Raw genomic sequence first — 25,828 nt, forward strand, 5'->3', positions numbered from 1 at the left:
TGTATACATACATATGTATATAATATATATAATTATATATGTTATATATATAATATATATAATTATATATTTAAATATATATATTTATGTATATGTATATAAATATGTATACATAAATATAATATATACATAAAATATATATTATATATAAATATATAATACATACATAAAATATGTATTATATATAAATATATAATACATACATGAAATATATATTATACATAAATAGAATATATACATAAAATATATATTATATAAATATATAATATATACATAAAATATATATTATCTATAAATAGAATATATACATAAAATATATATTATCTATAAATAGAATATATACATAAAATATATATTATATATAAATATAGAATATATACATAAAATATATATTATATATAAATATAGAATATATACATAAAATATATATTATATATAAATATAGAATATACATAATATATATTCTATATAATATAGAATATATAATAATATATATAAATATAGAACATATACATAAAATATATATTATATAAATAGAATATATACATAAAATATATATTATGTATAAATAGAATATATACATAAAATATATATTATATATATACATATAAAATGTTAAACATTAGTATTTAAATATCAGAATTTCCAAAAATGTAATTGGTATTATATGTAATTTGTTTTTTGGAGGAGGTGACTTTTCAGTGTAAAAATGTAAAAAGCTGGCCCAAGCCAGCTTTTAAAAACTGCACTTCCCGGGGCCGCCTGTTGGAGGTGCTGCGTGTATCCAGGGAAGTGCGAAGTGTTCATAAAAAGCAGATGCAGCCAGGCCTTCAATACCGGTCCCCTTCCCACACGACACATGTTTTTACACTTTCTCCAGCAGTGAGTGTAGTTTTAGTGTTTGGAAAAAGCTTCCTCAATTATATGAAATTAGCCATTTAGCACGTAGTAAGAATGCACCAGGAAAGAGCATTCAGGATTTCCATTTCACAAGACATTTCGGGAGAGGGCTGAAATCCGAGACGGGAAGGCTGTGTCATAAGGAGCGTGGAGGTGCCCCATCAGCAGAGGCCCTCCTGCTGTGTGCACCGTGGGTCCAGGCCTGGGAGCCGAGGGCCCTGTCGCATTCCAGCAGGGGCGTTCCTTCCCCACAGACACTGCGGGTTGCCTCGTGAAGCGAGTGTTAGTTCACATTTCTGCCAGCTTCTGGGGAAAATGCTTCTAGCTGCCCCAGGACAGGACACTCACCCCCTCCACCACCTCATAGTTGCATGTGGGGGTCAGCTCACCATTGAACTCGTACTGCAGAACTCTGGGTCTTACTTTACACACAAACAAGGAAGTAGAAACGATTTTTTCCTGAGTTGTTTTAACTTCGTAACCATGACAGAGGCGGCTCTCGTGACGGGGAGATGTGCGTGGGAGCGCAGAGGAATCTTTTTAAACTGAGGAAGACGAAGGGCACAGAATGTCTGTCTCCCAGCTGAGGGTGGGAGGAAGCCTTCTAACGCTCATTCATGGGCCCTTCCTACAAAACAGGGGCAAGGTCTGTACATGTTTTTTTCTGTGGGGGGAAGAAAAAGTTTGCATAATTTACATGGTGACTCACCTGTAAACCTTAATTAAAAATCTGTTCAGGGGCACCTGGGTGGCTCAGTCGGTTAAGCATCGGTCTTCCGCTCAGGTCATGATCTCACGGTTCATGAGTTCGAGCCCGGAGTCGGGCTCTGTGCTGACAGTGTGGAGATTGTTTGGGATTCTCTGTCTCCCTCTCTCTCTCTGTCCCTTCCCTGCTTACACTCTCTCTCTCTCTCAAAATAAATAAAAATAAAACTTAAAAAAAATCTGTTCAAATTGTGTGAAATTTACAATAGTTGAGTAAAACGACTTCATGGTAGAGTTCTCTGCTGAATATAAAATTGATCATAAATTGAAGATAAATCCAAATCCTTTCCCCCACTTCTAAATCCAAGATACACAGAGAAGCTCATAAATTCAGGTAACCCCTTAGTTTAAAACATGTAAGTCATATCAACCGAGCAAGAATTTTGAAACACGCTAACCCTTTCATGAGTTTTTGTCATTAAAAACATTCCAATATAATTAGGAGGAAATTAACTTGAAATATCATTTTTTATTTTTTTTTAAGTTTATTTTATTTATTTGGAGAGAGAGAAAAAGAGGGAGAGTGGGGGAGGGGCAGAGAGCAAGGGAGAGAGAGAGAGAATCCCAAGCAGGCTCTGCACTATCAGGTTAGAGCCCCATGTAGGGCTCAAACTCATGAACTGTGAGATCATGATCCCATCCAAAATCGGACGCTTAACCAACTGAGCCACTCAGAAGCCCCTGAAATATGATTTTTTTTCTTTTAATGTTCATTTATATTTGAGAGAGAGACAGAGAGAGAGAGAGAGAGAGAGAGAGTGTGTGTGTGTGTGTGTGTGTGTGTGTGTGTGTGTGAGAGTGGGGGAGGGGCAGAGAGACGGAGACAGAATCCAAAGCAGGCTCCAGGCTCCAGGCTCCAGCACAGAGCCCGACGCAGGGCTCGAACCTAAGAGCAGCGAAATCATGACCTGAGTCGAAATCGGTCACCCAATCAACTGAGCCACCCAGGTGCCACTCTACCGCAAAATATTATTTCTAAAGGAGGTCTTATAGTCAAAATAGGTGAAGGGGATTAAAAGGTACAAACTTTCAGGGCACCTGCTGGCTCAGTCAGTGGAGCATGGGACTCTTGATCTCGGGGTCATGAGTTAGAGGCCCCCTTTGGGTGTACTGTCAGCCTCTAAAAGTTATTTAGAAAAGCAGGAAATGAATCCATATAGACTTACTATCTGGAATATAGTAGGTGTTATAAAATAAACATAAGCATCTCTGTGGCAAGAAAGTCAAAAACTTTAAAAATTCTGCCTGCCTTACTTTGTTCCCAGGGAATGTGATTATATGCGTGCTGGGAAGGGCTAAAACATATGATACAGCTGTGGGTTTTGTCCGTTCACTCATGTGGATGACAGTGATATGTGACTGGGTAGGATTTGTCTTTCAAAAATTTAGGTTTGCAATTTAAGAAACTAGTCTTTTTTTTTTTCGTCTTAATGTTTTTAAAAATATTTTCTATATCATTCTTTCAGGAAGAAGAGCCTAGAATTGAAAATGGACTACTTTGGCTAAACTGTACCAATTTTAGTAGGGGGAAGGTCATATGAAGTCAAAATGTTTGTGCACTTTCACATCCTTAACACGTGGCCCTGTCCTAGAACATACCAGACCCTCCTAAGTGTTCAGTAAATGAATTAATACAAGAACGAATCACTTAAAACGATGAACTCAGTCACTAACAGAACAAAGAACATTATTCCATAGAAAGAAAAAGACGAGAGGAAATAATTAGAATTAAGTCTGAAGGCATAATTTCCCTAAGACATGTTTCTGTTGTGCTAATCATCTATCTTCTTCCTCTCTGCCTTAATCTCCTGGAGGCCAATGTTCACGTAGAATGTAGGAAGGTCACGTGGACAGGAAGGGATAAAAGTTTTGGCCACCACTGCATGTACCTGCTTAGTGTGCTCATGTTAACAAAAAAGGTGCCTAAAGATCATTAGGTCTAAGCCCTCACTCTGCAAATGAAGAAAGTGAGAAATCAGAAGACGTGACAAAGGTCCTTGGCCCAACAAGCTGAACATAAGCAATATCATATCATGATTTATTGCTTTGGGCGGGGGATGGAAACTTATCATAGACCTGTCTGATATCAGCTCCCCACCCCAAACACTGGATTGGGTTTGTTGGTTTGACCAATTGACTGATTGCTTTTGCACTGGTTTTAATGAGAAAAGCTGGAAAATAATACTCTTAAATTTTACTCTGAACAAAAATGACTGGGGGAGTCCTTGCTGAAAATGCATATGTCTGATCCCAACTCCCGAGATTCTCATTCTGTTGGACCTGCAGGGAGGCTTAAAAAAATGGGAATTTTTACAAACACATGCAGTTGACTTAGATCCAAAACTGTGTGTCAGGCCACTGTCCCAAAGTGCCTTCTCTCAGCCAACAACTAAAGCAACACGGTGGGAATCTCCACCAACTGATTTACAGAGCTATTGAAATGATGTATGATGTGTGGGAGTAACGTGTGTATCATGCTTTGAAGAATACTGCTATATCATCACCATTAGAGAGATATATTCAATTATATGTAATTATATGCTGGTGACGAGTGCGGCATTCAAAACTGGCAGAATCCCCGACAGGCTCCTTGGTGGTAGCTCAGAGCCTGATGCGGGGCTTGATCTCGCGAAACATGAGATTATAACCTGAGCCAAAATCAAGACTCGGACACGTGACCGACTGAGCCACCCAGATACCCCCCAAAACCATTTATTTTTTCTTAAGTATTTGACACTTTGTGAAAGTCAAGCTCACGTAACATGATGGAGAGACCAAGAGGCACCACAAAGACTTCAGAAGATCCGTGAGGAAAGGAGCCAAGCCAGCCTAGTTCTTACCATGCCGTCCCTCGCACCCCACATTTGCTCTACACATAGTAGGTGCTCGATAAATATATGTTTATAGGGACGCCTGCGGGGGTCAGTCACTTAAGTGTCCGACCCTTGGTTTCGGCTCGGGTCATGATCTTAAAGTTTCGAGAGTTCGAGCCCCGCATCTGCCTCTGCCCTGGCAGCATGGAGCCGGCTTGGGATTCTCTCTCTCTCTCTCTCTCTCTCTCTCTCTCTCTCTCTGCCCCTCTCCTGTTAGCGCTGTCTCTGTCTCTCTCAAAATAAATAAATAAATTTTAGGATCTATATAGATGTTTATGAATTAATCCAACACAAAGGAGTATGAAATAGTATGAACACTTGGATAAAACTTCTGTATATGCAAATACCACATACTTGAAATAAAATTAATTGATCCTCTTTTAGAAAACTGACTGCTGTTTTTAAGAAGGAGTAAATGGCACATCTGGGAGGAGATGGAAGGCGAGAAATCCAGTGCTTGAGGGGAAATTTAACCTTTCTTCCCAGGATCAGTCTGTGTTCCTGATTCCCTAAACTTTTCCATTACTCTAAGCCACAAGCTTCTGCGAGGCTCAGTGTATTTTAATTAAATCCCAGTGATGAACACAGACTTGCCAGACTTCAAGCCGGTTTTGTGCTTCAAAGCGGGAGTTAGAGAAAACAGTGAGGAGGGGAGAACATTCGCCCATTGTTAGAAGTTCGCCATCACCCTCACGCAAAACAGAATCACGGAACAACGGGGTTAAGAATTCTCCTGAGTGCACCTAATGGCACTTCACGATAATCCTCACCCCCGCCTGCCAGGATTGGGGTGCTGTTCGTGATTTGCCTGTTTTGTGTTCACAAAGTAAAGCTCCGTCTGGGTGACTCAGGCTATGAAAATGCTTCGCTTGGCAGCCAGCGTGGGTATTCCCCACTCAGGCCTCAGCACCAGCCCGGGAGAAAGAAGGAGGCCAGCACAGCCAGCCACCCCCCACCCCCGGTGCTGTCTGTAATGGTCCCAGTGGCCTGTGCCAACAGCAACAGTGGAAGGTGGAGGCTGGACCAGAAAGTGTGACCTGAGCTAAACTCTTCTCAGAGGAGCAGCGTTTTAAAACTGGGTGGGCTTGACTGCGAGACTGTCTCTCCTTTTCCTTCTTTCTCTTTCTTTTCTTGTCTTTCCTTCCTTTCTCCCTTCCTCCCTTTTTTTCCTTTATTCCTTCCTTCCTCTTCTTTCTTTCTTTCTTTCTTTCTTTCTTTCTTTCTTTCTTTCTTTCTTTCTTTCTTATTCTTTCTTTCTTTTTCTTTCTTTCTTTCTTTCTTTCTTGTCCTTTCTTTTTCTTTCTTTCTCTCTGTCTTCCTCCCTCCCTCCTTCCTCCCTCACTCCCACCCTCCCTTCCTTCCTTCCTTTCATTCTTTTTCCATTCTTTTCTTTTTCCTTTGATCCCTCCCCTCTCCCAGCCCCCTTCTCTCTGTGGGTCCTGTCTTTCTCTCTGGGTTTCTCATGAAAAGAAAAGGATCAAAAGTCTCAAAGAAATATTCTGTGAACAGCTGTCGTGAACAGCACTGGCCCTTCCCCAAACCTGTCACTCTCACCAAATCAGCCCTCTGCTGTCAACGTGAGAGACCCAGGTGGCTACGATGAAAACGTATGAAGAAACACAGAGGAAATTCAGTAACTGATCCTTATAGGAGAGTGGCACGTACACTCTAATCTGCAAAATATCCCCTGCTGGGAGCCTGCACGGTCTGTGCAAGTCATGTGCGACACCCCAGTGCCACTGCATGATACCCAAAGGGGTTGGCAGGATACTCTTGGCTCGGGACATTGAACCGTATTATACCTGAAATACACACTGCGAGATGATTTTTGGACTCCGAACACGATTATGACATTCACCCACTCTGCCAAGTTCATCAGGCAAATAAGGAAAGAAAATAGGTAGTTTAAATATTAACCAGTTCAGTTTTTTTGGACAATCACCTCCTAAAACAGACCCAGAAACTAATTTTCAGCCTGTACACATTCACCTCACAAAGCAGGGTGGGTTTCAGCTAACAGATCTCGGAGGCCATCCATCCCAGCACTGACAGTCCCCGGGCACGCATTGGAAACTGGATGGCTACGTTGCCAGCCAGAGGGCCATAAAGTGAAAGTCCAGGAGGTAAGCTGATACCTTCATTTTAGTCCAGGTCAGCATATGCCGATGAGTTTTAAAGGGGGAATTCAAGAAGATTTGGAGATAGCTCCAGGCTTGCTTTTCAATGTTTCAAAGTCATTTTCCTCCTTGAGTGGCCATCATCTCAAATCATCCTCAGTGTCCCGGTGCTGCCATCTGTGAACAGGTGCACTGATTTGTGATAGGTAAATGCCAAGTGCTTAGCCCAGAAAATTGTCATCTGAATGATTTACGTGCGCGTCTTGAGCCCCATCAGGCACTAAAGAGACGGATGCTGTGCTAATACATCTCACATTTGTCAACATTAATTTAAGGCACTCCGAGTTGGCAGCCAAAAGCATACTTCTCAACAAGCAGCCAACTTTTCTTCTATTAAATCTTTAGGAGAATACATTACCAACTTCTGGGAAACACCATTTGCAAGAAGCTGAGCTGGAGTAACTTGAGGAATGCAGTAGTGTTAAGTTGCCTGCCCCAAACACGTTCAGTCCACGGTACACATGTGACCAGCAAGTCAGATGGTGTCCTTGCCTCCAAGGCCTCCAAGATTGTCTCTGCCCAAGAACACCCACTGAGAAGGCTCAGGCTGCCCTGCGGATTTGCCATTCTGGAAGGAGGACCAAGAAGCACTGCAGTGACAGAGGACAGGTTCAGAGTCTGTGTTCAGAGAAGAGGAGGACATGAGATGGAGAAGAAACTCCGGGACCATGAGCTCTGGGAGCTCATGATCCAGCTGAAAAATAAGATGGCACCCATGAAAGTATGAGGAACACTGTTGAGCAGCAAATGTACCAAGAGACGAGACAGAGCTTTGGGGAGGGAGGGAGAACATTTTGGAGGGAGCAGGCAAGGTTGTGCAGAAACAAGCTAGAGGCCCAGGACCTGCAGAGGAGGAGAAAGGGGCCCACGCGAGCCATCAGGAAGAACAATAGCTTGAAGCAAAAGTCATGGTGGGACATGTGGTGCCGTGAAGGTCAAGCTGGAAGTTGGCCTGTCCTCTGGGCAACCCAGAGCACCAAAGTTTTCAGAGGAAGGGAGAAGAAACCAGTGTTTTATATAGGTTAATGCAGAGGCTGTATCAGAAGGCAGAGCAGAAACCGTCCGTGGTTTCGAATGACCAGTGCGTACTTCCAGGTATGCTTAAGGTGACCCACAAAGATGGTGGGAAGAAAATATTGGAATTTTTATGTGTATTTACTTTTAAAGTGCCCATATTTTTTAGCGTATATTTTACATATTTTAAATAGTTTAATAGAAAATGTGTGTGTTACCAACAAGACACGCGTCCCTACCAAATTCACATGCTGAGGCTCTAACCCCTAATGTAACTGTATTTGAAGATAGAGCCTTCCGGAGGTAACTAAGGCTAAACAAGCTCATAAGGGTCGGGCCGTATTTAAATAGGACTAGCATCCTAATAAAAAGAGGAAGAGGCACCAGATCTTTCTCTCCTGTCTCCCTCTGCACCCCCAGCCCCCACCCCGACTCCTATGCATGCATGGAGAAGAGTCCCTGTGAGGACACAGTGAGAAGGTAGCGGTCTATAAGCCAGGAAGAGAGCTCTGGCCAGAAATCAACCCTCATGGCTCTTTGATCTTAGACTTCTGGCCTCGAAAACTGTGCAAAAATAAATTTCTGTTCGTTAAGCCACCTAGTCTGTGGCAATATCAGAAGACTAATACAGTGTATAATACATATGCAACCTAAAACCAGAAGTGTGAATTATATCTCAATCATTAAAAAAAAAAAAAAAACACTTTTAAAATCTGAGGTCGATATATGAACATGTTTTGTTAATGTGCACGATCAAAAGAGTTTGGGGGAAACGCCCTAGGTTTGGGGCCTGAGTTGAGGTGGCCGTGAATGTTAAGAGCTACTTCAGAAGGAAAACAAAAACTCAGTGAGCCCCTGGGTGTAGAAAATGAAAAGAAGTGAAGTATGGATATAACCTCGCAGCTGTTCAGTCTGGGAGACAGGGAGAGCTACCCCATCCCTGTCAGAGACGGGAAGGCAAGACTTGATCCCACGAGGAGGGTCAGAGATGCGCCAGGACCACAAAGGCTGGTGGGATTCCTTGTGAAATGCCCTCAGAAGGAGGGAGAGAAATCGTCAGAGGGGCGAAAGGAAAATGGGAATTTCAGGGCCACAGAGGTCAAAGAAAGAAAGGCTTTCGAGGAGGCGGATAGTTCTGGCAATAGCATCAGGGAGGTCAGGTGGAATGGCCTGAGAAGTGCCTTTTGGAATTGTCGGAAGTCATTGAAGACTTTTATATAGTGAATTCATTGGAGGAGAGAGTAGACCCTGGATGGTAGGGGTTTAAGGAGGGACAAATGCAGAGGAAATTAAGGCAGCAGGTAGTGTTTGGATTTCAACTAGGAAAGTGTCAGTGCCAGAGTCAGAACCGTGGGGTAAGAGTTGGGGGGAGCCTCTAACGTGCAAGCTTTTCCCTTCACCTTGGACCCCAGAGGAATTCCCTATGACTAGTTAAACAGGGTTAAATGGTTAACAGGCCTGGGAAGTAGGACAGGGGATGGGGTGGAGACACAACAATAAAGTGTTCGATCCTGTCCCAGAAGCTTCCAGAACCTTCCAGACAGCTCTGGTTCTGTGTTTCAGTTTATGCGTGTGACAGGCTATAAAGCAGCTCCAATTTTGTAAAGCCAGAAGGGATACACAGTTCTCAGATCTACACACTGATTAGAAGTCTGGAAATTTCTCCCCAATTCCACATGTTATTTGATAGTTTAATGTCGAAACAAAGATCTGACGTAAGTGGTGGGACTAAACCGTGAGAAGAGGTTGGAGTTCATTTGGGCATCAGTACCAGGGTCTCATCCACAAGCAGTCGGACACCCAGGAGACCGTCCATCTCAGTATTCTGGCTTTGCCTGGGTGGAAAAGTGTTTACTAGCCACACTTCACAGGTGTGCAAATAATTTCAAAGTCGCACTTGAGAACTAATTGATGCTTATAAAAGTCTTTAAGATCCACAGATGAAAGTCGCTGTGTAAGTATAGAGTATTATCAGCTCATGAGGGAGCACCCTGAACAAATCAGAATCTTGCAGAAAATAAACTATACCCTGGGAATCAATTTGGTAATTTTGGAAGCCACATTAAACATTTTGGGTGAAAAGCAATAATCACTAATAACGTTTCAGTAGCCAATCTTTCCACCTCTAGAATTACCTTCCTAGTTCACATCCGTGGACATGGGTGGACCTCATATGGAACACGGACATCTGTCTGGGAGAATCACTGATTCCCAGGGCTACAGGGATCCCTTAGCCCAGCCTCCCCTTTGCTCATTAAATCCCCTCTGTGATCCCCATTCCCACTTTCTTCTGTCTAAAGATAGTTTAAAAGTCCTTTTAACCACCCTTTGCATCTTTGCAAGCCCAGGCTCATTTTAGGCTTCTGCTGTTCTAAACATCTTCTCATGTCCATCACTGCTTACTCACTCTTCTCTTTCTGTATTTTTGCACATCCTTTTAAAATCAAATCCCACCGCTGAGGCCCCAGACTGTCTGCAATAATGACTGAAAACTATTCGTGCAAATGTGTATACACCCACCCAGTGGTTTTTGGCACAGTGACTTGCCCAAACTTGACAAATGAAAGCTGACATGCCATAGGGTTGTGTGGCTCATAGGTTTCCTCAGAGAGTGGCGCAACTGGCCACTGAGTGTTAGGGGATGAGGGTCCTATTTAGATCCGTGAGCTCTGATATCACAGTATCAGTACCTGGCTTCGGCCACTGCTGAACCACTGGTACCAGAGCTCTACTGGTTTGAACAAACTAATGATGGGGCTCAGGGCTGGCTCCCCGTCCTGGGCTTAGCTCTCTCTTGTCCAGATGGTCTAACGGACTTGCCGATGTCTTTGGTTCTAAAAGGAAGGGGCAGAGTGTGGAAGGCTCGGAATAACCTCTGGAAAAAGAGATCCCAGTAGCATCTACATGAGGGATACCTCAGGCTGGAGCTCTGCCAGGGAGAGAAGACAGTGACAGAAGGAAAGCCAGGAGCCATGAGGAATAAGGTCTCATGGAAATCTGTTTTGGCTAAGAGGAAGGGTGAAAGGGTACAGTGCAAAGACAAAAGAGAGAAACATTCAGAGATTACCTCTAGACAGTCTCTTCCCATCCTTGGACTCTCTGTGCACACATCCGGTGCATGTTTGAAGAGAGCCTTTTATAAAGCCTTCAGGATGTATGTGCATGTTTGGGGGCAGAGGGTTGCAGGCAGGTATGTATATGTGTGCTTGTATGTGTGCAGGAACGTGTGTGTGTTTGTAAGGTAGGGCTGCCCATAGGACAGGGTGGGGTGGCACTTGTCTGTTTATTCTCCACTGGCTCAGATGTTCAGGTGAGGGGAAAAGTAGAGGTGGGGCTGGGGCAGGATGCAAAGACAGGGATCCTCCCCGAGGTGCACACTCTTGAAATCTCATTCAGGGTTCAAAGAGGGAGCAAAACGTGTGTGTGCCCTGTAATTTGACACACATGAAAATATATGCCCAACTGTTTACCTTCTAGAATTTTACAGTGCAACTTAGGAGGCTGAGCCTAATAATGCAGCAACAGAACATCGAATGTTTAAACTACAGTCTCTCAGGCATGGGAAGATGGTTTATCTTGGATCCATGGGCAGCCATTAATGCAATGAGGAAGTAATAGAAGGAGGAGCCATCCAAAACAAAAGTTTCAAGGTCACGGAGAATTCTTCTTCTCATCCAAACACAACAGAGTCTCATGAATGCCAGACCATGAGTGTAGGCTGGGAAATTCCACAGAAATGAATTCTCTTGATGTGAGATCTTCTTACCGGAGCTTCAGGTCAGAGTTTTCACCCCAGATTTATCTGTGAGGGTCACACAGGAAGCAGCTGAGGGGTGCTCTTAAAATTAGAGCGTTTCACAAAAAGAGTGCAGAATTGACTATCAGTCTCACCTTCCCTGAAATCCATCCTTTTTTATGCATTTGACAAAAGAGCTAATCTCTGAGAAGACCATTTTCATTTTAGCCCAGTATTTGATGTTGACATTCATATAAAAATTCAATAGAGGATTTACCAATAGCAATACGTTTTAAAAGAGCTCTTTCAAAAATAGAAATTCAGGCAGAGTGTAGCCCTCCCCCACCCCCCGAATAGTGAGAAGAAAGCACACCCTTCCAATCTACCTCAAAAATCAACCTATTTCGGGGTAAAGTACTTACACTTTTCTATTAAAAAGTGTTGAATAGTCTGGTTTCCCAAGAATCGTTTGGATCTGTTGCTAACAAAATGGCTCATGAAACTGATCCATTTACGGGTGCCTGGATGTCTCAGTCGGTTGATTGGCTGACTCTTGATTTTGGTTCAGTTCATGACCTCACGGTCGTGGGATGGAGCCCCGCATCGGGCTCCATGCTGGATGTGCAGCCTGCTTAAGATTCTCTTCCTCTATTTCTGCCCCTCTCCTTGGCTTGTGTGTGTGCACACATGCACTCTCTCTCTCTCTTTCCCCGCCTCTCTCAAATAAATAAATAAATAAATAGATAAATAAATACAAATAAAAAAGAAACATCAATATGTTTCAAGTTGAAAGAAAGTGACTATCTAGGTTATAGCATAGGATGCATCTATACTGAGAACTCTTTTCTCCGGGTCCTCCTGGCACTTACTCTCCTTTGGACAATGCACCTATGTTATAATTAGAATTTTTGTGCCTGGCAACACTCTCTACCTCCAACCTCCCACCTCACTGTGAAGGTCTTGGAGGAGGGGGCCTACCTCCTTCATCCTTTGATCCCACTGGGAACCTAGGAGAGTGCCTGGAAGAAAGCAGGTAGTCCACCAACGTCTGGAGAAGGTTCTAGAAATACGTTCGATGTGGTAGGTTGGGATCAGGTTACGTGGCGCTTTGGAATCCAGGCAGAAGGATCTGGACTTGGCTCTTGATGAGTCAGAAGGAGCCACTTAAGGTTTCTGAGCAGATAGGAAAATTGTAGTCAGTCCTGCAGTGGGGCACCAGAGCGGGAGTCTTGAGCAGAAGCTGTTGCCAGAGGTGACAAACATGGACAATAGATGCAAATCTAAACTGTTGTGAGAGAGGAGCACCGCTTGGTGACACTTTCAAGGGGCTGAAGGACACGAACTTGTCAATGATGGCTGTAGTTACAAGACCAGAGGGCTGTAAGAGGTCTCTCCTGACAGACCCTGGGTGCGGGTGTGGGGGAAACCAAGTTGGTTGGTCACACTGAAACTGAAGAGACCCCCCCCACCCAGCTGAAATGGCCAGAGAGCAATTTTAACTCAAAAGAGGAGTCAGGGCTAGAGTTTCAAATCTGGAAATCACCCTTGTAGTGACTTCTCTGAGGAGAAATATATCACTAGAAGAACAGGAGAGAGTGACTGGGCAGGCCCCCAACCCAGCTGCTGGGGGCAGTAGAGAGGGTCCAGGCAAGGGAGAGGGTCCTGCCCAGGAGCCAAGGAAAGCAGGCAAGGCTGTTCGGGTGAGCGGAGGAAGAGCTTCCTGAAGAAGCAGGGGTGAGGGGTGGGGTAGGGGGACATCGACAGCAACAGCCTTGGATGAAAGGAAAAGGAGAATGAGGCATGAGGAGAGACATGGCATTTTTTTTTTTTTAAAGGAGGTCATTCATGGTGGGTTCAACACCAGCAGAGTAGTGGGAGCAGACGTCTTCACACGTCACGGATATTGTGAAGGTGCAGGGGTGGGAGGTGTTTTGTTTCTTTTTTAATTTTTTTTTTTAATGTTTATTTATTTTTGAGACAGCGAGAGACAGAGCATGAACAGGGGAGGGGCAGAGAGCGAGGGAGACACAGGATCGGAAGCAGGCTCCAGGCTCCGAGCCATCAGCCCAGAGCCCGACGCGGGGCTCGAACTCACGGACCGTGAGATTGTGACCTGAGCTGAAGTCGGACGCTTAACCGACTGAGCCACCCAGGCACCCCGGGGGTGCTTTTATCTGGACATTTGTGTCCCCCCCACCACCAATTCATATGTTGAAATCCCACCCTCAAGGGGCATCCGGGTGGCTCAGTTGGTTAAGTGTCTAACTTCAGCTCAGATCATGATCTTGTGGTTCTTGAGGTCAAGCCCCACATTGGCATCTGTGCTGACAGCTCGGAGCCTGGAGCCTGTTTCGGATTCTGTGTCTCCCTCTCTCTCTGCCTCTCCCCCACTTGTGAGCACTCTCTCTCTCTCTCTCAAAAATAAATAAAAACATTTAAAAAAAAGAAACAAAGAAAGAAATCCTACCCTGGAGGCATTAGGAAGGAAGGCTACTATGAGGCAATTGGGTCATAAGGGTGGAGCCCCCAGGACTAGGGTTAGTGCCCTTACAAGGGAGGCCCTGGAGAGCTAGGAGGCAACTATGTAGGGAACGCTGAGAAGGCAACAGTGTGAGGAAGTGTGCTCTCACCAGACATGGAATCCGTGGTGCCATGAGCTTGGACTTTAGAACTGTGAGAAATAAAAGTGTGTTGTTTACAAGCCTTTGAGTTTTTGGCATTTTTGTTACAGCAGCCCAAACGATGACAGGCTTTAAAGGAACCTCAAATAGGCTTAAGAGACTTTTAAGAGGCTCATACACTTAGAAGCATCTGGAATCAAAGCAGCGGTGATGGCTTCCCAGGCTTCCCAGGCTGGTGATTCAGCTATGAAATGAGGAATAAGTGAAGAAACCCCTAAGATTTCATAAAATATATTTCTTTTTAAAATGATTATTTTTAAAATTTTATTTTAGAGAGAGAGAGAGAGCACGAGCCGGGAGAGAGAGAGAAAGAAATAGGGAGAGAGAATCTCAAGCAGGCTCCATGCTCAGTGAGGAGCCCAACGCGGGGTCAATCCCACGACCCTCGGATCATGACCTGAGCCAAAATCAAGAGTCAGGCGCTCAACCGACTGAGCCACCCAGGCGCCCCTATTTTCATTCAGCTTCCTTCAGCCAAATGTTCTAAAATTCCCAGAAAATATGCATTGCCTACAAATCATTGCTGCAATTTGCATGGCGCTCGTCTTCAAGGGGAAAATGCGCTGTCTCGCGGAACTTAGTCTTTAGCGTGGTGGACACTAACAACGGACAACGCTTCCGTAGCTCTCACCAGGTCCTGCCACGGTCTCGAGTACTTCATATGCGCTGTTGCATCTAACACACCCACAAAGCCTGCAGTGTAGGAGTTTTTATGGCCCCCATTTGATAGAGAAGAGAAGTAGGGCAAGAGATGGAGTCTAACACAGTCAGTAGATGACAAAACCGGGTTTAGACCCTGGGGAGTGAGGCTCCGGGCACCGTGCCCTTCATTGCTGCACCATGCTGCCTCGACAGTGAGGGAGCCCTTGAAAGGCGCCCGTCTAGCAGGAGGAAGAGAAAAGGAAAAGCGTAATCTGGATGTGACGGGGTGAGTACAGGGCGGAGGTGTGTGCAGCAGCCGGGTACGGTGGGTCCCAGAAAGGCTGCCCCGAGGGGCTGACCCATGAGGGAGTCTTGCAAGGCAGGCAGGGGAAGAAGGGGCTAGAGATCACACCAGATAAAGAACAAGAGCCAAGGGTGAGGACGGGGTGTTCGAGACGAGGCTGGGAAGGGGATTGGGTCACGGAGCCCTTGAACGCCAGGCTCAAAGGCTGGGTTTAATCCTGCAGGAGATGGGAGCCATGCAGGGGCATTCTCAGGGGAAGGACGCGGCTGGACAAGCACCTTATCTTACAGGGAAGGAAGAGTAGGACACGGAGGTCAACACAATGGGCAAGACGAGCTAAGAGAAGACCACTGCCTGACATGAGCTTCTTGTTCCCTCCCCACAAGCATCCACGGCACAGCCCCCGAATTGTATGGAAGCTGAAGGCGTGTTCCTTTGAAAACAACAAAGGTAAGGGAGTCCCTTTTGACATTGGGTGGGGGGCGGGGGAGGGGGGAGCTTAGCTTTCAAGGTGAACCACTTATTATCTGATTTTCTTCTCCATCAGAACCTCCGTAGAGGGCAATGCCTAGAAAGAGCACATGCGAAGCTTCTGTATTATGGAGCTGGTGGCAGAGAACCGCCCTGATAACCTCTCCACACCGAGCATTTTATTTTTCCTAGATGTCTGAAAAATTCGTGAATTTAATGCCAAGGCAGTTACAGGGGTCCGACGCAGGTCAGGCGGTCCCAATCACCCCTCTAACTTCAGGACCGCCTGCTCGTTAAGAACTTGTAAAGAAGCACAGGTACCAGGTGGTAGGAGATGGAATTCACTTACTGGCCTTCATAAATTCAATCCAGACAGCTGAAGGCGAAAGACTTCGTATTCCGCTAGACTTTGAAACTCCGTTATCCTCTGAGCCATTCTGACCTAGAAGAAAGCAGCAAGTGGGTTGGTTAAATTACCCAGATGCGAATGATCAGTTCACACCGCATTAAACAAAAAGCTCACATTTCATGGACAAGTACAATTCGAAACAAACGACGGCGCTGATTCATGCAAGAGCTTGGTGTCGGAGGCTTAATTTATACAGATAACAACCTGCCTCTTTGGCTCTCAGCTCAGTAAGACACCAGTTAGTGCTGCTACATGAGAGCAGCAAGAAAACTGTTAACAGACAGAAGAGGTTTCAGGCATCGTATTTGATTCAGACTTTGCCACTGAGATGTGTGTTTTCATCGGAATGTTATCTCCTCGATGGTTAATACATTCCAGCAAATGTAACATGAAGGACTCCCAAGTTCATGGTTGAGGTCACAGAATTTTGAGGATGTGTGAGATTCTCCTTTCTGCGGATGAAGAAATGGTATCTCCTGAGCCCACCACCAGTTTCTGGTGGAATCAAAAGTCACCACCTTTCTGTGACATCAGACTTAATTTAGGTGCTGTGGCTCTGAAATGTTGAGCCCTCATGGAGACTTTCAATTCACAAAACACTCTACAGTTCATGTTAAGTTTAAACTTACTATATAATCTTTTAAAACGTGGAAGTCATTTTCATTTCAGAAGTTCTAATGAGCTCATGTCTCTACTTTTCATGGAGAAATGAGTCCCAGGCCAGGGTATGACCAAAAGGACTCTCCCCTAAGACCTTCCCGTACTTTTAGACTGTTCTGGAAGAGCAATTTGGCCCTGACTCTATGGCAACTCAGAAAATTATAAAGCCCTTGGGCTGACTGAGACCTTAGGCTAATGGAGTTCAAACCCTCATTACACTTAAAAAACAAAATAAAAGAAAAACCAAAAACTGCAGTGCAATCAGATGGTGAATTGGAGGGAGAGCTAGTCTAGAAGACCACAAAGAAACGTATGTTCATTGAGCATCTGTTGGTGCAAAGCCCTGTGTTCTCGCCCTAAATACATGATCTCACTCAGTTCTTACAAATGCCCTGCAAGGTAGATAAGCATGGGCAGAAACACTCAGGCTGAGTTCTTCCCTCAACAAGTATTTACCTGAGCATCTGCTAGTGAAGGGCACCAAAATATGCAAAGTATACAAGAAGAAATAGACACTTTTTGTTTCCTGCGCCCAGTGAGGTCACAGTGTCTCAGAAATGGGGGAAAGGGAGTCAGATGCATTAATTAACACAGTGTTGTTCAAACCCCAGCTCATGACTCCTTAGACAACCATGAAAATTAATTTAGCGAATCTTGATGAGCATTAAAAATAAATGAATAAACAAATAAATAGAACAGAACGGAAAATATCAGCATGCATGAAGCGAAGGTGAGGAAACTCACATGGATAGATGTCTGCAGACCTGTATCAATCACACACATGTCTTTGTGTACTGGTTTGCGATGTCTAATATATTTTCTTTCATGGGTCGTGGTGAAAAAAAGCATGAAAGCTCTCAAGTTATCGAACAAAGTGACAAGTTCACACGAAATGGTGAGGGCAGAGGAGAGTCAGCGAGTTGTCTGCTGCAGATTAGCACCTGTCCCCAGAAGGAGCTGGGGACAATCTTGGTTTCTCTCCAAGCAGAAGTCTTATAAGGGTGGGATTCCCCAACTTAATAATGCTCAGCACTAGGACAAGCTTGGCAAGGACTGGTATGAAGTTTCAGGGACCAGAGAGGAAAACTAAGCAGGGGTCCCTTCTCCCACAATGTGGGGAAGAGGGTGGGCACCTCTGAAGTGGAGAGAAGGCACAATGATACTAGTTTTGTGTTTGCATGATGATGAAGCCAGGCTTGGGAAGAGGGAATTAAACCTCAAGAACGTGGAACCCACATCAAGCCCTGATTGCGAGACGTGTGGGAGCTTCTGGAAGGTCCACAAGCGCCAGCTAGATCTGGAATGAATTCCCACCATCCCACTGTCCAGAGAGGACAGGAGAGCCTCTAGAATCTGTGAGCTCAGGAGATCGGAATCCAGAGGAGGGGGTCCTTGTAGGTGACCTTACTCTCAAGGTCAGTGCCCCCTTTGGGATGGCAGGTTACCTCTGTTATCAGGATATGACAGTTATTAAATTTTTTCTTCTTTTAATAAAGCTTCCTTCAGACATAGTCTAAATACCACATTTATAATTTGAGGACTCGTGGCAATACGCTACAGGGCCACGTGGAGATATCTTCTCCACTTCATGCGTGAGGATTCAGGGCAAGAGAAATAAAGATCTTCTGCAGAAAAAGGTGAGTCTTTCATGTTGCAAGCCTCTCTGGTGGGGGTGATGGGGTGTGGGTAGGTGACCACGCAGCAAGACGTAGCTCAGGGGGGCAAACCCATTACGTTATTCTGGTGACTTGGTTATTGCGTATTTATCTTTTTAACAGGCGATGATATGAGATGATGTCGAGCTTAATTATCATGTCTGCTATTTAACCCACATTTTTTCCTTGTACAGACATGATAATAACGACAAGAACTCGGTCCTATACAAAATAAACAGCCCCCCCCCCAATATACAGACAATTAACAACTTAAATGTTTTTGTTTTCTCTTTCTCCACCCACCATGTGTGACAGCACCTTACAAAACACAGAGTCTTCCATAAGCTCCCCTTTGCGTGATGGCTAAGGAAAGAATACTAGCATATGTTGAGAGCAGGAGAAATAACCAGAGTATGAATGTTTTTAATGTTTACTTATTTATTTTAAGAGAGAGTAAGAGCGGGAGAGGGGCCGAGAGAGAGGGAGAGAGAGAGTCCCAAGCAGGCTTTACGTTCAGCGCAGAACCCCATGAGGAGCTCGATCTCAAGACCATGAGATCATGACCTGAGCGGGTAGCAAGAGTCGGACAGTTAACCAACTGAGCCACCCAGGTGCCCCTAGGGTATGAGTTTTTATTCCATTAAGAAAAAGATAGTTCTCCCTCTCCCTCTCTGCCCCTCCCCCACTCACACTCTGTCTCTGTCTCTCTCAAAAATACGTAAACATTAAAAAAAAATTTTTTTTAAAAGAGGGGGGCACCTGGGTGGCTCAGTCAGTTAAGCATTCAACTTCGGCTCAAGTCATGATCTCATGGCTCATGAGTTTGAGCCCCACGTCAGGCTCTGTGCTGACAGCTCAGAGCCCCGGAGCCTGCTTTGGGTTCTGTGCCTCCCTCTCTTTCTCTGCCCCTCCCGCACTCATGCTCTGTTTCTCTCTCTCACTCAAAAAGAAACACTAAAAACTTAAAAAACGTTCAATAGTTCATGTAAAAGTGCTTCATGAACTATATGGTATTCTGCAAGGATTGACCATTTTTTAATCATCATCCATGCTAATAAATTATTATCAAGTAAAAAATTAAAAGTATTAGTGGCCACAAGTCAACACAATTGTATTCGATGCTTCCTGAGTATGTTGTTTTTCACAAATCTTTAATTGTAAACCAAGGTCTCGGATTTTGCTAACATTTTCAAGGGTCAACGTTAATAATAAGGCCGAATGTTTAAGAAATAATTGTTCTTCACGACAGAAGTACAGATTGGCTTTGATTAGTAAACATTATCTTCACCGTACAGATAGAGAAACAGAGTGAATTATCTGCCAACAGAGCCCTTGCATTTTCACTTCTAACCTTGCTCCTAATCTGTATGTTTTTTAAGTATTTTTTTAATGTTTATTCACCTTTTGAGAGACAGAGACAGAGCGTGAGCAGGGGAGGGGCAGAGAGAGACGGAGACAAAGAATCCGAAGCAGCTCCAGGCTCTGAGCTATCAGCACAAGAGCTGCATGGGGGACTCGAACCCACGAACCCCAAGATCATGACCTGAGCCGAAGTTGGACGCTCAACCGACTGAGCCAACCAGGCACCCCACCTTGCTACTGATCTTGTTTGTTAGTTTGCTGTTTCACACAGAGCCATAAGCTGGTTTCTAGTCTTTGTCCAGAACATAGATGATTGTACGTAATATAATGATTATATATAATAATCACATATATCACAGGGGCGCCCAAGTGGCCCAGTCGGTTAAGTGTCCAACTTCAACTCAGGTCACGATCTCACGGTTTGTGAGTTCCATCCCTGCTTCAGGCTCTGTGCTGAAACCTTGGAGCCTGGAGCCTGCTTCAGATTCTGTCTCCTCTCTTGGCCCCACCCCATTCATGCTCAGTGTGTGTGTGTGTGTGTGTGTGTGTGTGTGTGTGTGTCTCCCTCAAAAATAAAATACACATTAAAAAAAAGTCTTTTAATTGGGAACTAACAATACAATGATCAATTGCTTGTTATTTTCAGGTCTAGTAGGACAAAGAGAACAAAAATGAAAGCCCATGTTCCTGTTAGGTTTTAATCAAGCTCAGAGCAGCTCAGAATTTCCTCTCCTGATCGGAATAGTCCAGATAGACCCCAGGCAAATTCTACTCAAAAACCAGGGCCAGGAGTCCTGTTTACAGCAGAATTACCGGGGTCTGGGCTCCCAGCCAGCATGGCCAAGGCCTCAGCCTCTGCCCTACCTCCTGGCCTGGCCCCATGGAGGAGAAAAGAAAGCACACAGCAGGGGACACAAACCGTGGTCACACGATTCGGTTCTCTGGAGTCTAACTTTGCTCCTGTTTCTGTAGCTGAATAAAATACTCTGCCCTTTTCCGTTTATTTGCACGGAGGGCTGTTTAACATAGGGGCACAAAGGGTGGGGGGCGGGGAGCCACAACCATGTGGGCTGGAATGATTTCCAATCACAACAAACACGCCCAAAGAGGGAGGAAGATGGTAAGTGATAGATTTCCTTTCTAAAATTCTTTAAAATAAATGCATGGCCCTGGCGGAGGCAGCCTGACATATTTCCACTAGATGAATAACTGTGGAGAAACACAAAGCTTTGCACACTACCTGCACTGTGCCCGGGGCCCCATTCCAGACCCCAGTTTGGCAACTGGGTCCCAAGGGCCCGAGTATCCGGAGACAGTCTACAATGCGAAGTGGCCCAGGGCGGGTTGGAACTTAACAAGGCTCCTTTCTCTTCCCTTGGCCCTTGGCCGTTTGACATCCAGCAACATGCTCCTCTCTGACACATTCTGCAAAGCCTTCTGCATCCTCCAGCGAGGTCTCGGGCCACAGAGAAATGCTGCGATGGTTTAGAAACGCAAGCCACAACAGGCCACAGCTGAGAGCGAGCCAAACCTACATTCTGGTCCATAGTCACATTTTGAAACTATTTCCCCTGAAGCATGTGAGCAAAATCCACACCAACTTTAAAGCCACATCTGATTGTTATGAAGGAACAGAAGGGATTGTATTTCCTTCGTCCGCTTCTGTGAATTCATCCCTTCTAATGGCGAGGTCCACGTGTCATCCCACATTGCCTGCTTTGAACAAGATGCAGAAACACTGAGCACAGTGGCACAGAACAGTTATACGCCGCGAAGCCTTAAAACATAACCACCAACAAAAAACTGACTTTTCCCGTGGCTGTCAGAACGGAGTATAAGAGCATAATCTCTCGAGTCCTTTAAAGGGAGAAAAATGTCTCTCATTTTCAACATGAAAAAATACCATCACCATCCCACCCACCACACATCGGACACTAATGACCTGGCCACAGGAGGGCTCCCATCCAATGATTAAACTTTGCAATTCCATCAAATTCCCATCCTAGTCAGGTTATTTATGTGTTCTTTAAAGCCAACAGTCTAGGAATATGTTGTGCTGAAACATAAGGGGGATATACAATAGCTTTACAGGGTGACCTATTGCTATTATTACTGTTGCCCCCTAGATTTCTGCAGTGCACAACCTGTGAGACCACACGTAGCAGCCCTGATTATACTTACAACATCCGAATATACTCTTTACTTGTATATTTGCATATTTTGTACATTATAAAAGTAATATTTATGTTACATACTCTACATAAATCTGTTCTATCACATATCCATGTAAATCCTATTGGTTAGTCAACTCTTATTCACTAAGTTTTGTTATTCTAAACCAACATCAAGAAGCTAATTATGTTTAGTGCCTAAGTGTTAGATTCTTTCTCTTTTTAATCTTTGAGTAGAAATCTATTTGAAAGTCAAGCTTAGTTTCATTTGAGTCAACTGTGATCACTGATTTTCCCTCCTTCCCATTCCATTGGTCACGAAAACTGGAGCTGGATTCTAATTCTACCTTGTAAATCTCTCTCAGGTCACTACTCACTCAAGCCTTCTGATATCTTCTCCACACCATTACGGTAGTTTTCTAACTGCCCTTCCAACTTCCAGCCTCTCACAAATGAGACAGTCTGTCACATTATAGTGAGAACTACTTCCTCAAACACAGATGTTTAGATCACTCCTCTGTTTTAGTACACTTTATGGCTCTATATTCCCCAAGAGATGAAGTCCAAACAAATCTCTGTAGTATATGACTAGGGTACAGTCTAATCAGCTCATTAGTCTGGGTTAAAATGACTTCCAATACCAACCAACATTCATTCATGCATTCATCCAATGAAAATCTTTTGGGTATTCTTAAAACACAGTGGGATGGAGGTGTTGTCTAATGCTATGGCAGTAGTCATTTTGTACTATATTAACGTAGCAAATCAATACACCTTAAACTTACACATGTTGTGTGTCAACTCGATCTCAATAAAGTTGGAAAAAATAAAGTTACAAATAAAGATGCCTTAAACAACACACACATGCCCACAGGGGAACTCAGAAGGACTGAGAGCAGCAGTAAGACCCATTCCCAGTCCTTGAGGTGTAAATACTTTGGCGGGAGATGCCAACATGGAAATTATAATTGACCACGGTGAGCACAATTTTGCCCCAATCTGCTGTACCAACCTCGTACCCAGTGAACTCTCTCTCATCCATGTTTCCCGTATTCTAACCATGCTGAATTTTTTTTTTTTTTTTTTTTTTTTTTTGCTATTGAGAAATGTGCCAGGTTCTCTGATACCTACACGTCTTAATCTCTTTACTGTTTACTCTTCTTTATTTGGAACGCCTTCCTGGAATCTCTGCCCTATGACTCTATTCACCCTTCCAGACTGCGTGCAGTATCCCCACCTCTGTAAGGTCTCCCTCCATACTCCTAGGCATAATTATTTGCTTCCGCGCTAGGGCTGCCTATCGTTGATTTATCCCCCTCCCGTAACAAAGTCTTACATGGTGCTACATTCGTTTGTTTGCGTGTCTGTGCTCTCTGCTACGCTGAGGGCAGCCCCTCTGTTTCAAGGAGCTGTGACTTTGCAAGCCCCTCTCCTACCACCCAGCACTTGACACAGAGGGCGGATGTTCTGCCAGGGAAAACCGGGCCCCCGGGGCCAGGGGCTGAAGCAGTCACCCCTCCTGTGCTGCCCCAGCCCCTGCTTCACTCGCGTAAGCCTGTTTCCTCCCCAGCGTGGGGGCAAGATGCTCTGCGTGAGGCTGAGGCCGCCGCAGGTCCCAGAGGGCTGGAGGCTGGGGAGAAGCACGGGGAGAGGGTGGCCGCACTAGTAACAAAGTTGGCTCACTGGGCCACCCTGCACAGCCCAAGCTCCTCTGCGGCTAACTCCAGTCTCTTCCTTCTCTTGCGTTCCGTTCAGTAAACCAAGAATCTGGGTTCCTTGCATGTGGCTTCTGGAAGTGGTTTCCTTTGCCTGAAACCAACATGTTAAGGCTCCTGGGATAAATATGACAGAAGACACGAGGACCTGTACCTGAAGTTGAGTACAAATGACTTCCTTCCTTCCTTCCTAAATGTAGAGAAACGAACTTGCCTGACGGTAGGTGTCATTTTTCTCTCTCTAAATATGGTATTCCGCAGTCCGTTAAAAAAATCCATTTCAACTAAGTGAAATTAATGGGTCATTCATTTAGGCTTGATTTGTCCACAAAAGAGGGGAAGATGTGGAAGCTGTCCTCAAGAAGTTTCATAACGGCGTGGTGACATTTAGTTCATTGGTCGTTCTGCCATTTCCCCCCGACCAAGATATTTCAATCCATGGACATTTATTTTGGAGGGGAACATAACTCCCTCTAGGCTAAAATTGGTGACTTCCCCAAGAAAAATTCTCGGGCCAGAGCCCAAGCAATAGAAAGACTAGAATGTGTGTGTCTGTAGGGTAGGGCATGTACATGAGTATTTTCACAAATACTCATAAAGAGAGGCGGGTGAACATGGAGGGAGACGTTCGCCATTCAGATCAGCCGAGGGGCAGGGGTGGACGTTGCCTGCCTCGGCCAAAGGTAGCAGCAGTGGGGGCTGTGGCTTCCTCCCCAATGACTGGGATTCCCCCAGCTCGTCGCCCTGTGACTGTGAAAGTTCCCAGCTTGCTCTGCTTCCTTTCCCCAGAAAGGGAGGTGAAGAACCCTACCTGCCTGATCTAGCCCTCTGCCTGCTTCTTTTGCCCTTGACTTCCCAGTACCAGTACCCAGTATCACTGGCGAAGGCACAGGCCATGAGCCTGCCCCTTCTTTGAAAGGAGCTGCTGTGGGGGCGCCTGGGTGGCTCAGTCGGTTAAGCGTCCAACTTCAGCTCAGGTCATGATCTCACGGTTCGTGGGTTCGAGCCCCACGTCGGGCTCTGTGCTGACAGCTTAGAGCCTGGAGCCTGCTTCAGATTCTGTGTCTCCCTCTCTCTCTGTTCCTCCCCCGCTCATGCTCTGTCTCTCTCTCTCCTTCAAAAATAAATAAAAACATTAAAAAAGAAAGAAAGAAAGAAAGAAAGAAAGAAAGAAAGAAAGAAAGAAAGAAAGAAAGAAAGAAAGAAAGAAAGGAGCTGCTGTGATCCTAAGACAGGCTTCAGAGACCCGGGTCATTCTACCCCTCAACACACGGGCTCTAGCTCTGCTCCCTCAGGGGCTCAAAGCAGGGCCCCCAGGGGCTCAGTTTAAAGGGCCTGTGATGTGGGCCAGGTTTTGTGTCCTGAAACCTCCAGGTAAACCTCAGGGAAGTGAGCTCAGCAAGCCAGCAGCCACCCTCATCTCCCGAAAGAGAAAGCTGGGATTGAGAGTGGCTTCCCCAAAAGACGTCCAGTAAGTGAAAGCCATAATAGTAAGTTATAGAGAAAACCAAAGACACGCGGTGAAGTTTGAGAAAAGCACATTCCAGAGCAGCGGTTTCCTCTCGGCCCGGCCCAGGCCGATCTGAGGCAAAACCGGCCTTCCGTTTCGTTTCTTTTCCCGAGTGAACTACACAGCATCATTATGCAGTTTGAATTCATCTTAATTCGTTATGTAAAATGAACTCCAGAGAAACAAGGAGCACAGACGAATAAAGTCCGGTTGGGAGGAAAAGGTTTCAAATCTACCGATCTGCTGCATGTAAAACCCACAGCCTTGCAAAAAAACCAAAGGCAGTGTTTGCCCAGAGAGCAATTTCGTCTTGCAGAGACAACCCTGTAGCTGGGCAGGAAGCCTGTGAGGAACAAGTTGCAAGCATCAGCATAAATTTCAACTTCAAAAGGAGAATAATCCCCGTTCCTGTACATGCTCCCCTTCCAGATAAACAACTGGGTGCCCAGATTGAAGATGAGTCATGCCCATCCCCCCTGCCCCCCAGCCCCCCAAAACACACATTCCTCTCCTGTCCTCCGCAGGCATTTGCATACATCCTCACCTAAACCAGGGCCACTTATAAAAGGGCTTGTGTTTAACTTTATTCTATTTAATTCCAGTGCTTTCTTCCAGCTACCCAATCTGTACATAATTAAAATCACATGGCAGCAAACGTTGACTGGTAAGAAAAGTTTTACCATATGTATACAATTGACTAGCTGTAGAATTTGGCGCGTCTGCAGTGATCCCATTAAGAGGGGCGGGCCCGGCTTACTTTGGAGTATACATTATATGCTTTGG

General features: G+C 44.9%; 1 protein-coding gene and 1 long non-coding RNA gene across 3 annotated transcripts in view; one reads left to right on the top strand and one right to left on the bottom strand.

The window, feature by feature from the left end:
• Positions 1-6,525: 6,525 nt before the first annotated feature.
• LOC128315469 (uncharacterized) lies at positions 6,526-15,839 on the top strand. Its single transcript, XR_008298256.1, has 3 exons — positions 6,526-6,661; positions 15,383-15,542; positions 15,640-15,839. It is a non-coding gene; the product is annotated as an uncharacterized LOC128315469 (long non-coding RNA).
• Positions 11,280-25,828, bottom strand: part of SCAF8 (SR-related CTD associated factor 8) — a 202,260-nt gene continuing 187,711 nt past the window's right edge. For both annotated transcript variants that reach the window (XR_003419236.2, XR_008298254.1), the window contains 2 exons: positions 15,913-16,005; positions 11,280-11,531 (listed from right to left, as the gene is read on the bottom strand). The gene's annotated coding sequence lies outside the window, so the exon portion shown is untranslated. The remainder of the gene's footprint in view (positions 11,532-15,912; positions 16,006-25,828) is intronic.

Source organism: Acinonyx jubatus, chromosome B2 (assembly GCF_027475565.1).
Source record: "Acinonyx jubatus isolate Ajub_Pintada_27869175 chromosome B2, VMU_Ajub_asm_v1.0, whole genome shotgun sequence".
Taxonomy (NCBI): domain Eukaryota; kingdom Metazoa; phylum Chordata; class Mammalia; order Carnivora; family Felidae; genus Acinonyx; species Acinonyx jubatus.